General features: G+C 48.3%; 1 long non-coding RNA gene across 1 annotated transcript; it reads right to left on the reverse strand.

The window, feature by feature from the left end:
* Positions 1-13,512: 13,512 nt before the first annotated feature.
* Positions 13,513-16,216, reverse strand: LOC144327698 (uncharacterized). Its single transcript, XR_013392778.1, has 2 exons — positions 15,111-16,216; positions 13,513-14,456 (listed from the first exon to the last, which is right to left on the reverse strand). It is a non-coding gene; the product is annotated as an uncharacterized LOC144327698 (long non-coding RNA).
* Between the last annotated feature and the right edge of the window lie 954 nt (positions 16,217-17,170).

Here is a 17,170-nt window from a genome sequence, read left to right on the forward strand (position 1 = left end):
CTTTGCAATGGCTCTTTGCTGCAATAGCAAGAAGCGGAATGGATAGCACATCTTTGATTGCCCCCAAGTTGCACTGATGGCCAAGCCAACAGCAGCTCTATCCATTTTGCTGCTGCTTAAGAGTTTCCTGAGGGCAGCTGGCTGGCCTCCGTCAGAAACAGCGTAGACTCGATGGCTCCTTGGCCTGCCATCTTTCTCCTTTTCTCTTTAAAAATTGGCTGGGACAGGAGGCACGGGTGACAGAAGGGCAGGGGAATGGACGGTGACTCACGTCTCCTCTCTGCAGCCTTGGAAGTGTCGGAGGCAAAGCCGGTTGTCTCGGGTGTGCGATAAAAGGCTAATTTTTCACATCATGAGCTCGTTGCCATACAAGGGGGTGGCGTGAAGCCTTTGTTGCACGCTCACTTGGGATTTGAGAGAGGCACGCGATCTATAGAGCCTTCATGTCACTCCCTCGTGTGATGATCTTCTTGCCGTTCAGTGGGGCTCACACACCTCAAAGGGGTCTCCATGACTCCTCAGACAGGACGGGTGCTAATTTGTACATTAACTAACAGGAGGGGCTGTTTAAGCTCCAGCCTCCCAGCTGCTGCCCTGCTCAGTCCCATCAGCCTTTCTGTGGCTACTGGAGCTCAGGCCCTCATGCATTTTTAACAGAAAACACAATTAGATCATGATCGACAGGCGCTCACAAGTGCCGTATTAATGGCCAAGGAGGCTATTACACACTTCCTTTGTCCGGGACCGTAATATACTGGGCTAGTTAGCCTGTGATGCATTAGGGCTGTTCCCCTGGCCCTCGGGCTCACACTCCCAGCTTCTTCCCTTCCTGCCGGCATTTTTGGAGAGGCCTGACGGTGACAAATTGCTTCTTGTTTCCATTCATCCCTCATTGACAGCCTGCCAATGGTAAATCTGGCTGTTCTGCTGATGTTTCAAGGACTGGCTTGGCGCTGGCATTTTATCACTGCTGGAAGCGCCCTCCTCTCTCTCTCTCTCTCTCTCTCTCTCTCTCTCTCTCTCACACACACACACACACACACACACACACTTTGCTAGCTGCAGTTCGCAGCAAAGGGCTGGCGTACTTTTCCACTGGGCTGCCGAGAAGTCGTTTCGCAGAACCTGGGAAACCAGCATCAAGGGGACGGTATGCACAGATGGTTAGCCATGCAGACGGCTGCCCCAAACTGGTGGCGTGAGCTTCCAGAGGCAAAAGCCCTTAATGCTACAGTCAATGCGTAAAAGGAAGGGTGGTGTTGAATCTCTGCTGCAGTGCCTGGTGTCCAGTTCAAATCCCCCTGCCCGCTTCAGGAATGGGCATAGCTCAGTGATGAGAGCATCTACCTTGCAACCAGAAGGTCTCAGGTTTGATCTCCACTATAGTCCCATGGACTGCAAGAAGATCAAACGCATCCATTCTTAAGGAAATTAGCCCTGAGTGCTCCCTGGAAGGACAGATCCTGAAGCTGAGGCTCCAAGACTTTGGCCACCTCATGACAAGAGAAGACTCCCTGGAAAAGACCCTGATGTTGGGAAAGATGGAGGGCGCAAGGAGAAGGGGACGACAGAGGACGAGATGGTTGGACCATGTTCTCGAAGCTACCAGCATGAGTTTGACCAAACTGTGGGAGGCAGTGGAAGACAGGAGGGCCTGGCGTGCTCTGGTCCAGGGGGTCTCAAAGAGGCGGACACGACTAAACGACTAAACAACAACATAGCATCTCCCAAGTAGGGTTTAGAGAGATTCCTGCCTGAAATCCTGGAGAGCCGTTGCTTCCAGTCAGTGTAGGCAGTACTGAACAAGATGGAACAATGGTCTGACTAATCATAAGGCAGCTTCTTCAGTGTTCCTGTGTGCACAGCATAGGAGTGGCCGCTGAGACCATATAACACCGGTCCTGAAACACCTACACTGGCTCCCACTACGATTCTGAGCACAATTCAAAGTGTTGGTGCTGACCTTTAAATCCCTAAACGGCCTCAAAGGCCCAGTATCCCTGAATCCTATTCAACACCAGGTCCAGTACCGAGGGCCTTCTGGTGTAGGGTTACCGGATGTCCCCGGTTTCTGGGGACAGTCCCCAGATTTGCAAATCTGTCCCCAGACAAATTCCGTCCCCGTAATGTCCCCAGATTTGCAAATCTGTCCCTGGGAAACGTGGCAGGGGCAGCCTCAGCAGCCTGGAGCCAGCCTGGTAGTACAGTTGGCTCTGGCTGGCTTCAGGAGCGGCTCGCTGCCATGGCGCCCGCCATGTTTCCTCTCCGGAAGTCCCCATATGATGTGTCTTGTGTGCAACACATCATATGGGGACTTCCGGAGAGGAAAAATGGCGGACACCATGGCAGCAGGCAGCGAGCAGCTCCTGAAGCCAGCCAGAGCCAACTGCGCTACCAGGCTGGCTCCAGGCTGCTGACTGCCACTGCCAAAGGGGAACCGGGGACATCCGGCAGTACAGATCTCCTGCCCCCTTTGTTTTGACTGATTGGGGGAGGCTTGGGAGTTGCGGGTGGGCAGTACGCTGTTGCCCAGTTTTTTAAAAAAACTCTGTGCATTTATGTTTCACAGGGTGCGAAAGAAGGGCTTTGCACGTTTATACAATATGCATGTGTGCTTTGGCCCAGGGTCTTTTGCATCACCATCTCCACTACTGACTCCCTGTTGCTACTCAGCTTCAAAAAAAACTGTGCCCAGATTCAATGAAAAAAATCTGGTAACCATATTCTGGTGGTTTCCTCGCTATGAGAAGTGAGGTTACAGGGAACCAGGCAGAGGGCCTTCTCGGTGGTGGAACACCCTCCCATCAGATGTCAAGGAAATAAACAACTATCTGACTTTTTAGAAGACATCTGAAGTTTTTAATCTTTGATGCTGTATTGTGTTTTTAATATTCGGTTGGAAGCTTCCCAGAGTGGCTGGGGAAACCCAGCCAGATGGGGGGCAGGGTATAAATAATTTACTACTACTACTACTACTACTATTATTATTATTATTATTATTATTATTGTCAAGTGAAGTCATGTGCAAGAATGGAGGTGTCTCATTTGGAATAGGAACCCTCGATCGCCTCACTGATGCTACTCAGTCCTGCGATAATGTCGCCAGAGGAGATATGGGGACAGCCCCAGCTCTGACCCTAATCCTGCCGAGATTCACCCTTCAGCCCCCTGAATGATTTGGCAATTGGCCTCCCTGCACCACCAGGGAGCCATCAGATCGTGCTCTGTGTAACCAGGCCTGGCTCTCTCCCTCCCGCCCTGGATCCCCCTGAGCCATTCGTCCCCCTTCATCTCCCTTTTTAGCAGCTGTTGACTGCCATGCAATTTGTCAGAGGCAATTTAGCATTCCAGAAGTGCCTCGTGAGCCTTTCCCCCCACCCTTCATAAAGCTGCTACGGAGCAGTCATTATTATCCCCTTCCCCTGCCATTCCAGCCCTGCTTCTCCTGATTAAAATCATACCGTTCCACGTCACCCACAGATTTCCGAGGGTCAAGTGGGGACCAGAGGGGAAGGGGGAGGGAGAAGCAGCTGCATTTCAAGAAGGCTCCGTCCAGTCCTCTGTCATCAGCAGCGGAGGTAATGGGAAATAATTTTGGTCCGAAAAAAGGAAGTCTCAGCCATCAGTCTCTCCCCAGCTGCCGCTTGGCAAAGGCTGTTTGAAATCCTGAACCCTTCAAAATGGGAGACTTTCCAAGCAGTGGTGACATGGCATGAGAAAGTCGGGCTTTCGGTATTTTGGTCCCTTTAATGGACAATTCATTATTATCTATAGTATAAGGCATGCTCTGACAATCCATTATTTCAGATATAAGCTTAAGACTTAAAAATAAAACAAAACCCAAAGCCTCTTCTAGAAAGAACATTTTAATGGTTGTCTGTTGACCATTTCATAGTGTTTACCTGGCATTTTAACTCTATTTGCTTTGGCATATAATTTCTACCTTGTGCTTCGTTTTTTTGTGAACGGCTCGGCACTGTGGGCTAAACCACAGACCCTAGGACTTGCCGATCAGAAGGTCGGCGGTTCAAATCCCCGCGACGGGGTGAGCTCCCATTGCTCGGTCCCTGCTCCTGCCAACCTAGCAGTTCAAAAGCACATCAAAGTGCAAGTAGATAAAGAGGTACCACTCTGGCAGGAAAGTAAACTGTGTTTCCCTGAGCTGCTCTGGTTCGCCAGAAGCAGCTTAGTCATGCTGGCGACATGAACCAGAAGCTGTACGCCGGCTCCCTCAGCCAATAAAGCGAGATGAGCGCCGCAACCCCAGAGTCGGCCACGACTGGAGCTAATGGTCAGGGGTCCCTTTACCTTTACCTGGTATACAGAATGGTCTGTACATTTCATAAGACAAATAAAATAGAGGACCCGATGAAGCTCAACATCCCCCTTGAATACCTGGGGGAAGCATCCTCATTTTAGATGAACCAAGATTCCCCCCTGTTCCCTCTCTTAATTTCAGGGAACAACCTTTCATCATGACCCAATAAAATGGCATATACTCAGATGGTTCTGCGGTGCTCATGTGAGATCTCGCATGGCTATCTGGGTTCCTGCAAGATCTCACATGAGCATCCCAGAGGCTGGGTAACTCATCGTGCTTGGGTTCAACTTGCACAATTTCAACCAGCCTGCCTTCAACCGTGTATGGTTGAAATTTCGCAAGCTAAACATGCGTAAGATGTGATCGTCAGGGACGCGGACTTATAAAAAATATTGGGGGGGCCCGGGAAGGCTCATGAATAATAAATAAGCTCATGAATATGCAAATAAAGTGGCGCCGCCTCCTCGTGAGCGAATAGGGGAGAGCGTGCTGCGCCTATTAATCAGCTCCAAAGGAAATTGGGTGGAGCTTTTGCTCGGGAGGGAGGGCAGGAGGCATGCAGCCCGCCCCTCCCTGTGCATTTTGGGCTGGGGGAGGGGCGGCGATGGCGCTCTGCTGGAGGGGCGCCGGAGATTATTGGGGGGGCGGAGCCCCCCCAAACGAATTTTTGAGGGGGCTCGGGCCCCCTCAAGCCCCATGGAGTCGGCGCCTATGGTGATCGTATTGTACAGAATCATTTCCATTCCTTTCTGAGCAAGTAGTTCACCTGGTGTGCACCCATAGAACTCTAGGGTGCAGATTTTCCAGTTCATAGAGTGGATATTTCAACCTGAAAAGCTTTGGGCTCTGTTTGTGGGATGTCCAAGGCAAAGAGAAGAAGAAGAAGAAGAAGAAGAAGAAGAAGAAGAAGAAGAAGAAGAAGAAGAAGAGAAGAGTTTGGATTTGATATCCCGCCTTTCACTCCCCTTCAGGAGTCTCAAAGCGGCTCACATTCTCCTTTCCCTTCCTCCCCCACAACAAACACTCTGTGAGGTGAGTGGGGCTGAGAGACTTCAAAGAAGTGTGACTGGCCTAAGGTCACCCAGCAGCTGCATGTGGAGGAGCGGAGACGCGAACCCGGTTCCCCAGATTACGAGACTACCGCTCTTAACCACTACACCACACCAAGAGGCAATATGATGGACACCACTGTCTAGTTGGCTTTTAGAAACATAGGATTGTAGGGTTGAAAGGGACACAGAGGGTAATCTAGTCCAACACCTTCAGTGCTGGGTCCTTAATTTGAGAGGGCAAGTGAGCAAGAAGCAAAACACAGATGGGGAGGACAAGGAGAGATCAATTCTGGGAAGAAGGTGAGGCTCAAACAGGACTGTAAGGAACAAAGGACTAAAGTTTGGTTTGGAGGGACATGCATTTACTACTACCTAGGCCAAAGGGGTCAAACATTTCCCCGTGCACATTTCCCTTTATTTTATTTTAATAAAGTTTGAAAAGATATACAAAAGATAATACAAAAGTTAATATCCAATATCTTTTTAGGACATTAAAGATAAAATAATCTAGTTCTGGGCACCACAGTTCAAGAAGGACACTGACAAACTGGAACGTGTCCAGAGGAGGGCAACCAAAATGGTCAAAGGCCTGGAAACGATGCCTTATGAGGAACGGCTAAGGGAGCTGGGCATGTTTAGCCTGGAGAAGAGGAGGTTAAGGGGTGATATGATAGCCATGTTCAAATATATAAAAGGATGTCATATAGAGGAGGGAGAAAGGTTGTTTTCTGCTGCTCCAGAGAAGCGGACACGGAGCAAGGGATCCAAACTACAAGAAAGAAGATTCCACCTAAACATTAGGAAGAACTTCCTGACAGTAAGAGCTGTTCGACAGTGGAATTTGCTGCCAAGGAGTGTGGTGGAGTCTCCTTCTTTGGAGGGCTTTAAGCAGAGGCTTGACAACCATATGTCAGGAGTGCTCTGATGGTGTTTCCTGCTTGGCAGGGGGTTGGACTCGATGGCCCTTGTGGTCTCTTCCAACTCTATGATTCTAAATAAAAACCCAAACCAAAAAGAGGAAAAGAAAAAGAAAAAGAGAACATTTCTTTTTCTTTTTGTATAATCTCAGACCACCACCACCACTGTAACTTTTCCCATAAGGCTCCATGAGGTCTAGGAACTTACTTTGTTCAGAATAATCGCTGAGAGCCTGGAGAGGAGTTCCATTTCCCAGAACAAAGGCTGTTCACGTGTAGTGGTATCGTGCAATCACAAAAGATCGACGGGGCATGAATCATAAAACTGCCCACTGCCACGTTCACGTCTGATCTGGGCCAAGCCAAAAGGTCAAGGAGCCCTTCTGTTTCAACAAACCATCCTCTCGAAGGAAAGGCACAGGCCTCTCCTGCTAAATGAAGTTGTCTTCATCTATAAGGAAGAGAAGGTGCAGCACACAAGGATTCTCGAAGGCAGGTCCTTAACCACCAACCTGAAGAAAGCTTTTATCACTCATCCTGAGTGTCTCTAAGCATCAGCTGAAAAACTTATCATTCCTTCCTCTGGAGGAAATGGAAAAGGGAGACAAAGACTCTCTTTAGCTTTGCCAAAAGCCATCATTCTTCTACATTAAGGAGGCTGCAGTAGTCCTGAAGTTATGATCCTGGGGCAAACGCCATCTGAATTATAGGCAGAGCTGTGTGCATCAATAAACATTCTGAAGTGCGAGGAAAGGAAGGGAGCAAGGATATTCTGCAGCCTCAATGTGTGGGGGTTTTTTTGAATTTGCATAGCTTATTCTTCTATTTTGCATAATTTATTTGGCCTTGGGAAGGGGCAGAGAGCTCTGCGTGACCCTGAAGCTGCACATGCATCCCAGCCACTAGAAATCTCCTCCTCCTACCTCTTTGATCTCTGAGAAAAGAAAGTATTGGCCACTCACTTTCAAGCTCACCTTCATATCCATAAGGACTAGATACTTGAAAGTCATTTTAAAATCTTTTTGTAAACCACTTTGGGAGGCTGTGTACCTGAAAGGCACTACAAATCCCAAGAAGAAAACCAAAAGCTTAGAATTCCAGGCTTTTGCACCGGGCAGTCTTGAGGATCCCAATCCTACCTAGACTTCTCCTTAATTTCCTCCCAGCAATAAGAACTTTTTTAAAAATCTGGACTTTGCAAGACTCCTTCTGCCGTTTTCTAATTCCATCACAGTGGATTCACTGCCAGGCTTAGGCTACCCTTGTTCCTGAAAATACCTATCCATTATCCTTAACACGGGATGACAGCCAGCCAGGATATGTCCCCATTGCCCATCAAATAGCACAAGGCAACAGGTACTCCCAAAGCAGCAACAATACAGTAGTTTTGTTTGGATATAATCTCTTCTGAAAGATTACCTCTAAATTGGAAGATTATGGGTCATAATCACATAAGGCTATTTGTTCTAGTTAGCTAGAGATGCCACACTGACAAGCAACAGGATGTGCCAGCGAGACGGTGCTGCAAATGAGTGCTGTGCCCTGCAATTCCCAATGCTTAGGTTGCCCAAGGAATAGGCACACCAAGAATTCGCGGAGATTTCTTTCCCCATTTTCGTTGAGCAGTTCAGCACTCGGCAACCTGATCCAAAACATCCTTCATTGTTTGCTGGGGGTGAGAGCCTGATTTCTGGACCAGCTCGAAAGCAACATTTCACCCGTGGGACTGTGTAGTCAGTCCAGTGAATGAAGCCCTGGGCTTAGAAAAATTGAGTCCAAAACTAGCCTTCCTCATTAAGTGCTCATGCAAAGCATTGCAAACAAAGCTGAGTGTTCTCTGCACCAAGCCCTCCTCCTAATTCCGCACAAAGGGATGCTAATTCTGCAGTTTGAATAAATTATGCAGATGTGCACTGTCCTTTGCACAGTGCAGTCTGCTTCCGCTGGCTATTAAAGAGGAGCGAGGAGCTGCAGGAATCAATTCAGAGGGGGCAGTCAGTCTGCCTCTCCCCCCTCTGGCCTCCCAGATTTTACCAGGCTTTGTCCATATTTTCAAACTTCCAATTCAGATTGGAAGTGGAGATTCTTTGGTAGCTAGTGTTCTGATCCATATTTGGCGGAAGAGAATGAGAAAATTCCCACGGAATATGGTGGTTCTGAGTGGCATTCTTCGTAGGGTTCTCCCCTCACCCCCTTGTAAATACAGAAATGACAAAACATGTTCCAAAGAGCACATGCTGGGAGAGCAGGGAAGGGTCATGCAGAAGGGCAAGCCATGTTTGTGTATGTGTGTTGCCTTCATTCCCTGCTTGTAAGCTTTCCTGGAGCATTTGGGCAGCCAGTGCAAGAGACAAAATGCTAGTCCTTGTAGCTGTTTACTATGCCCTCAGAGAGACTGCGATCTACATCAATTGGTCATGGAACAGTTTTTCTCCCTCTCTCGCAACAATAGAGCTCATGGGCATCTAACATGGGAGCCCAGTACGTTTCCGAGCACAATTCAAGGTGTTGACCTTTAGAGCCCTAAACGGCCTCAGCCCAGTAGACCTGAAGGAGCGTTTCCACCCCCATCGTTCTACCCACACACTGAGGTCCAGCGCCGAGGGCCTTCTGGTGGTTCCCTCACTGCGAGAAGCAAAGCTACAGGGAACCAGGCAGAGGGCCTTCTCGGTAGTGGCACCCGCCCTGTGGAACGCCCTCCCATCAGATGTCAAAGAGAACAGCAACTACCAGACTTTTAGAAGACATCTGAAGGCAGCCCTGTTTAGGGAAGCTTTTAATGTTTGATGGATTACTGTATTTTAATATTCAGTTGGAAGCCACCCAGAGTGGCTGGAGAAACCCAGCCAGATGGGCGGGGTATAAATAAATTATTATTATTATTATTATTATTATTATTATTATTATTATTATTATTATTACTATTACTATTACTATTACTATTATTATTATATGTCTGGATTGCTTTGAATGGGAAAACTTTGATTTGGTTTTAAATCTTAAAACGTTGATGGTTTTATTGTGTATATTTGATGCTTTAACTATATATGTGTGCAAACCTCCCTGGGATATATCGCCTTGAAGGGAAGTTTGGAAATCATAGGAGACGACCGTTTTGTAAGGGTGAGTTGGACCCCTAAAGCTCTGGGAGGAGGATGTTGTAGTCCTTGAGTCTAAGTCCCTATGAAATAAAAGCATCCAGTGCTCTAAACTCTCTTCCCCCATCACCCCACAATTCTGTTGCATTGCTATTTTGACTGCCTGAGATAAAAGGGTCAGAGAGGGCCTGGTAAAATTGTTTTCTCAGGACACCATGTCCTGGCTTCATTAGGCCTGTCAGCAGATTCAAGATTGCAAAAACGGAATAAGTGCGTCCTCAGAGTTCAGCAACGCAGTTGGAAATGTGGTCCAGAGCTGACCACCTCTCCCCTCCGAGGGAGGAAGCAATGAACCAGTGAAGGCCCTGGAAAAAGATGGGATGACTCACAGCCGGCCTCAGACTGACTGTGCCCCACTTGAAAGTTCCTCTCATCTCCGTCAATGACACAATCAAGGAGATCTAGCAGGAAGGGACCACTCTTCTGAACGAGGCCGGGAAAGTGCCAACAGAAGTTCATTGGGGAGGACCAATCACGAAATGTTAAGAGAGAGTCTGTAGTGGAGCAGTGGTTAGAGTGTCGTACCAGTCAGACAAGCAGGATTCCAGCAGAACTGGCAGTGCAATGGGGACCAGACACTTGAGTTTGCGTAAACTTACCATCTCTCAATTGGGACGCGGGTGGCACTGTGGATTAAACCACAGAGCCTAGGACTTGCCGATCAGAAGGTCGGCGGTTCGAATCCCCGCGATGGGGTGAGCTCCCGTTGTTCAGTCCCTGCTCCTGCCAACCTAGCAGTTTGAAAGCACGTCCAAGTGCAAGTAGATAAATAGGTACCGCTCCGGCGGGAAGGTAATCGGCATTTCCGTGCGCTGCTCTGGTTCGCCAGAAGTGGCTTAGTCCTGCTGGCCACATGACCCGGAAGCTGTACGCCGGCTCCTTCGGCCAATAAAGCGAGGTGAGCACCGCAACCGCAGAGTCGTCCACAACTGGACCTAATGGTCAGGGGTCCCTTTACCTTTACTATAATCACTCAACATTTAGGACCTGGGAGACCAGGGTTCAGATCCCCACTCAGCCGTGAAACTCACGGGGTGACCTTGGGCCAGTGCAGTTGACTGGCTTCCTGCGGAGCATCCACAAGCTTCCACGTTCATGCCTTGCGCCACGCTCCCAGGCAGTCTGCTAAAGCTCCCAGCCCTTCCCTGATAACTTGCAACTTCATTGTTTCTCATCTGGGCCTTTTACTGATGAGGGTGAGTCAGCTTCCTAGGATGGGGTTACTGTGTTATTGGTGGTTTAAATATTTCAGCAGATGCATTGGGAAGTCATGAATAGGAAATGAGGGTCCTTATTCAAAACCAGCTCGGTGCTGCCACAGTTCATTGACGGCTGCAGGTCCAGAGGCCAAAGGAAATGCAACACACCCTCCCCATTCCTCAATAATCCCTTTCAGCATTGCAGGAGATGTTGGGGTGGGTAGGGGCTGCAGCTGTCAGATCGCATGCAAGCAGTGATGATGGGAATTGTAGTCCAAAGCATCTGGAGGGCACCAGGTTGGGGAAGGCAGCGTGGCCACTGCTTCTCCTCTGCAAAACAGCCATGGGAAGGTGCTTCTGGAAAACAGTGGATCTATTCCAACATGCTCCAAGATTAAGCCAAGACGTGGAAAACATAGGCAGTGGCTCAGCCTTGCTGCAGATTAAGCCCTGAACCCATCACCGAAGACAAACCATTATCTCTCCATTGCTGCCTTTCATGTGGGGACCTACCTCACAGGGCTGTTGCATGGATTGCTGAGATATTGTACATCAATCACTTTGCAAATGGCACCAAATGCGTTCTAAGGATTATTATAGAATCAGAGTTGGAAGGGACTCCGAGGGTCATCTAGTCCAACCCCCTGCAATTCAGGAATCTCATCTAAAGCATCCATGACAGATAACCATCCAACCTCTGCTTAAAAACCTCCAAGGGAGGAGAGTCCACAACCTCCCGAGGGAGACCGTTCCGCAGTCAAACAGTTCTTGCCATCAGAAAGTTTTTCCGTATGTTTAGTTGGAATCTTCTTTCTTGTAACTTGAAGCCATTGGTTTGAGTCCCACCCTCCAGAGAAGGAGAAAACAAGCTTGCTCCATCCTCCATGCGACAGTCCTTAAGATATTTGAAGAGGGCTATAATGTCCAGGCTAAATATGCCTAGCTTCTTCAACTGTTCCTCATAAGACTTAGTTTCCAGACCCTTGATCATCTTGGTCACCCTCCTCTGTACAACTTCCAGCTTGTCAACATCCTTCTTAAACTATGGTGCCCAAAATTGGACACGGTATTCCAGGTGTGGTCTGACACTGCACACACACCTAATACACACCACGCTGTGGGTTAAACCACAGAGTCTAGGTCTTGGGCCTTGAAGGTTGGTGGTTCAAATCCCCAAGAAAGGGTGAGCTCCCGTTGCTCGGTCCCAGCTCCTGCCACCCTAGCAGTTCGAAAGCACGTCAAAGTGCAAGTAGATAAATAGGTACCACTCCAGCAGGAAGGTAAACGGCATTTCCGTGTGCTGCTCTGGTTTGCCAGAAGTCGCTTAGTCATGCTGGCCACATGACCCGGAAGCAGTACGCCGGCTCCCTTGGCCAGTAAAGCAAGATGAGCGCCGCAACCCCAGAGTCTTCTGTGACTGGACCTAATGGTCAGGGGTCCCTTTACCTTTAATACAGTGGTACCTCGGGATGCGAACGGGATCCGTTCCGGAGCCCTGTTCACATCCTGAACATAGCGTAAGACATGTCTGCACCTGCACGGGTCGCGGGTCACATTTCGCCGCTTCCGTGCATGCGCATGACATCATTTTGGCCGTCTGTGCATGCATGAGCAGCGAAACCCGGAAGCAACGCACTCCATTACTTCCGGGTCGCCACGGAGAGCAACCCGAACGCGCTCAACCTGAAGCATATTTATCCAGAGGTATGACTGTACACAACAACTCATAAAAATTGGAGACTGCTTGTGGTTGTGGAGGAAGAAGTGGCACTCTTCTCATGCTTAGTGGCGCTCTTACCTTTATATTATCAGGTAACCCTTCTTAGCAAGCCCTGCAACCACCTAGCAAGCAAGCAAGGAATACCCACCTCTCCAGGTGGTTTGAGAAGGAAATTGCTTGCCAAATGATGGATGTGGAGCAGGATGAATGCTAGAGAGGCCTCAGAGGACCTCAAATGAAGGTTGTCAACTCCATTCCTTTAACAAGTTTTATCCAGCCTCCAGGAATCCTCAGAAAACAGCCACAACTCAGTGGCAGAGCATCTTCTTTGCATCTGAAGGTCCCAGGTTCAGAGAGACCTCTGCCTGAAACCAATGGCTTAACTCATAGGCGGCTCCTTATAATACCTGGGACCAGGTGGTCCTAGTCAAAGGACTTCTTGCCCTTGTCTCTACCAGGATGAATCACAGACTTACAGGGAGGGTTTTTGCATCCTGCAGAGTGCTTGCCATGGACTTCCACTGCCATCAGACTCATCTGCTTCCTTCGGTCTTTCTCTGCTTCGAAACTTCTGCCTCTCCATAGGTTTCCAAGGAGCTCCGCTGAGCCGACTGGCCAAATGTATTTGAAGGGTGAACTTGAAAGCACCCATTAATCAGTGGCTGTGCCTTCTTGCCAAGACCCACTGAGATAATTGAGTATTAATTGGTGGCAAGACTTTGCCCAGGAAGCTTCTCACTAAGAGCCTGGGGCCTTCAGCACACAAGATGCAGTTTCCACCGCTGAGCTGAGAGACCTCCACTTTGGGCAGCAAAGCGACTTGTGTCAGCTCGGCTTGCCATTCCTTCTCATACCCTACGTCTGTTTTCTTCTTTAAATGGATTGTGTGGCGGGTTAATCATGGGGGAAGCTCTTACACAGAGAGGGCTGCCTTCTCATCCCTTCAGGCCTTGGAGTCAGTGTGAAAAAAAGCACCCACCACTCTGTAAGATGCCATGGTCGCTTCTAGGAAGAGCGGTTTACCAAATATTCCAGCTGATTTGTTTGCAGAAGTTTGCAAGGAGGTGATAGAGGTGGCTGTTTACTGGATGTTTGTTCTGACTTGTTAATGGGGAGGATAATAATAATAATAATAATAATAATAATAATAATAATAATAATAATTTTTATTTATATCCCGCCCTCCCCAGCCGAAGCCGGGCTCAGGGTGGCTAACAACAATAAAATAGTACAACATTCTAAAATCATTTCATTATAAAATTAATTCAACTCAAATTGATGGCAACCATTAGGCTAAAGTTCTGTGAAGATTGCCAAAGGAGGGAGTCAGGCTGCGCCCTGACCAAAGGCCTGGTGGAACAGCTCTGTCTTGCAGGCCCTGCGGAAAGAAGTCAAATCCTGCAGAGCCCTAGTCTCTTGTGACAGAGCATTCCACCAGATTGGAGCCACAGCCGAAAAAGCCCTGGCTCTAGTTGAGGCCAGCCTAACCTCTCTGTGGCCTGGGACCTTCAGGATGTTTTTATTTGAAGACCGTAAGTTTCTCTGTGGGACATACCAGGAGAGGCGGTCCCGTAGGTACGAGGGTTCTAGGCCGTATAGGGCTTTAAAGGTGTTGTGCCAAGCAATTGTCAGCGCACACTTCCCAATCCGTTTCCCCCCTCACTTTCCTTCTTGCAAGAAGTCTGATTTTTCTTTCCTTACTTTGTATCTTTATATACTGCTTAATATTAAGGCAATTGCTGAGCAGTTTACAAAATAACAAATATCACAGAGAGAGAGAGGCAGCATATAAAACAACATAACAGTAAAATCCTCCCACCTGCACAACAAAGCAAAAATATAGCAGCACAATTTTGAAGTGGGTTCATTTCCCCTGAGTGCCAACACCACTTTAACTGCCCGATCTGAATGTGCTTGTATGCAGCTGAATCTCACCTGCGAAACCGTGACAGCCTGAAAGTGGCCAAGCACAGCCTTCGCCAACTTGCATGTTTCAGGCTGCCTCTCCCATCAGCCCCAAAGCCGGCATGCTTGGCTGGTGAACGCTGTCTGAGAGCATTTGCAACTGCAGGAACCTTCTTTCTGCCCACTTGGGAAGAAAGGGAACAGAATTGCCACACTTTGTACAGAAAGAGCAGCCAAGACACACAAGCCTGCCTTAAACTGAGTCAAACCAGGGTTTCATATCCCCTGGCAGTGTCTACTCCAACTAGTGGCAGTTCCCAAAGGGCCTCTATTATTACTATTATTATTATTATTATTATTATTACTACTACTACTACTACTACTACTACTACACTTATTAAATTTGTAGATCACAGTGCAGTTCACAGCATAAAAATACAAAACGAGGACACAAAAGACATGACAAAAAACAAACCTGTAACCTTCTCCAACAAACATATTTTATTAGTAGTAGTAGTAGTAGTAGTAATAATAATAATAATAATAATAATAATAAATTATATCCCGCCATCCCCAGCCAAAGCCGGGCTCAGGGCGGCTAACAACAGTAAAATAATACAGCATTCTAAAACCAATTCATTATAAAATCAGTTCAATAGTATTATTATTATTATTATTATTATTATTATTATTATTATTATTATTATTTCTCAAGCCTCTCTGCTGCTCCCTGAAATTCTTGAACTAATATGACTGCAGATGAAATCTGGGTCCTTCTAGATAATGTACAAAGCACGCGCTCCAAAGCAAAAGTCTTCTGCAAAAGTCTTCTGCACACCTCCTCCTGTGACATTCCATGTGCTCTTTTAGCACATAGGTGTTCAGAGTCAGGGGTGGGGAATCTTTGTATAGCTGCAGCTCATCTCTTCTCCCTTTTCTTATGGCGGCAGCTAGCTCTTTCTTCTCCCAGAAGTCTCTTTGCTCCCTGATCCTCTACCAGCTCCTGGCACCAGCTTCCAAGCTTGGCGCTGCTGCCCGGGCTGAACATTGGCCAAGAGAGCAACTCATCATGAGTCAGACAAGCACGCCTGCCTGCGAGCGCCTGATCTGACCGTTTCTGACAAAGTGCACCACCGGCGTCAGTGAAGCATTTCCATGAAAGGAAAACAACAAACAGGCAGGCAGGCAAACCCCAAAGTGCTAAATATAGACTTTGAAGCTGGCTCTGACCTGGCTGTCCCCTCACCTATGACTCCCACTGTGCACTGAGCAAATCATAGAACTGTAGAGTTGGAAGGGACCCCGAGGGTCATCTAGTCCAACCCCCTGCAATGCAGGAATCTCAGCTAAAGTATCCCTGACAGATGGCCATCCAACCTCTGCTTGAAAACCTCCAAGGAAGGAGAGCCCACAACCTCCCAAAGGAGGCAGTTCCACTGTCAAACAGCTCTTACTGTCAGAAACTTTTCCCTGGTGTTTAGTCGGAATCTCCTTTCTCGTAACTTGAAGTCATGGGTTCGAGTCCTACCTTCCGTGGGGTCTAGGAGGAACAGAGGGGCCGTGTGCCATGGACAGCAAGTGCGGAGGGCAACAAGCAAAAGAGCTTTGGAGGTGGAAGAACTGTGTGAGAAGGAGAGAGAACCAAGAGAGGGAAAGAAGACAAAGAGGTATAGGGCAGAGAGGGCTCTCTCTCTCTCTCTCTCTCTCTCTCTCTCTCTCTCTCTCTCTGTGTGTGTGTGTGTGTGTGCATGCCTGCATGCCTGCAATTCACACATTGATCACCAGTAAGCATAATACTGGGACGCGGGTGGCGCTGTGGGTAAAAGCCTCAGCGCCTAGGGCTTGCCGATCGAAAGGTCGGCGGTTCGAATCCCCGCGGCGGGGTGCGCTCCCATCGTTCGGTCCCAGCGCCTGCCAACCTAGCAGTTCGAAAGCACCCCCGGGTGCAAGTAGATAAATAGGGACCGCTTACTGGCGGGAAGGTAAACAGCGTTTCCATGTGCTGTGCTGGCTCGCCAGATGCAGCTTTGTCATGCTGGCCACGTGACCCGGAAGTGTCTTTGGACAGCGCTGGCCCCCGGCCTCTTGAGTGAGATGGGCGCACAACCCCAGAGTCTGTCAAGACTGGCCCGTACGGGCAGGGGTACCTTTACCTTTACCTTTAAGCATAATACAGTGGTACCTCGGGTTAAGAACTTAATTCGTTCCGGAGGTCTGTTCTTAACCTGAAACTGTTCTTAACCTGAAGGACCACTTTAGCTAATGGGGCCTCCTGCTGCTGCCATGCTGCCGAAGCCCAATTCCTGTTCTCATCCTGAAGCAAAGTTCTTAACCCGAGGTACTATTTCTGGGTTAGCGGAGTCTGTAACCTGAAGCGTCTGTAACCCGAGGTACCACTGTACTGGATTGCAGCTCTCAAGTTCTTCATCATTTCTTAGTTCAAACTGTTCCACGCCCCTTTTCTGAGGTTTCAGCGCCAGCGCTGGTCAATAAGCAACCAATCACGTGGAATATGGAAGGAACATTTCGGACTGAAGCCCTGGGGCAGATGACACAGTAGGGGACCAGTTAAAAAGCAGATTGCACGATGGGTGTTTAACTACGTTTATTAGGCATGTGGGGGTGGGGTTATTATTGTGATCCCGTTATTTATTTTGTGTTTTTATGCTGCAAACAGTCCTATTATCTTTGGCTGAAGGGCAGTATATAAAGGTCATACAACTATAATGGCAGTACCATTTAATGTGCGCTTAGGTCTCTGAGCCACGAGAGATTTCAGGGGCTCCTGCAAATACCTTTTGAATGAAGTCACGGAAGACTTAAAGCATTCTGTGATATATTTATTTATACATATCCATTGGTTGCACATAGGTGGAAATTCGCGGCATTAATGGCACA

This window comes from Podarcis muralis, chromosome 5 (assembly GCF_964188315.1).
Source record: "Podarcis muralis chromosome 5, rPodMur119.hap1.1, whole genome shotgun sequence".
NCBI lineage: Eukaryota > Metazoa > Chordata > Lepidosauria > Squamata > Lacertidae > Podarcis > Podarcis muralis.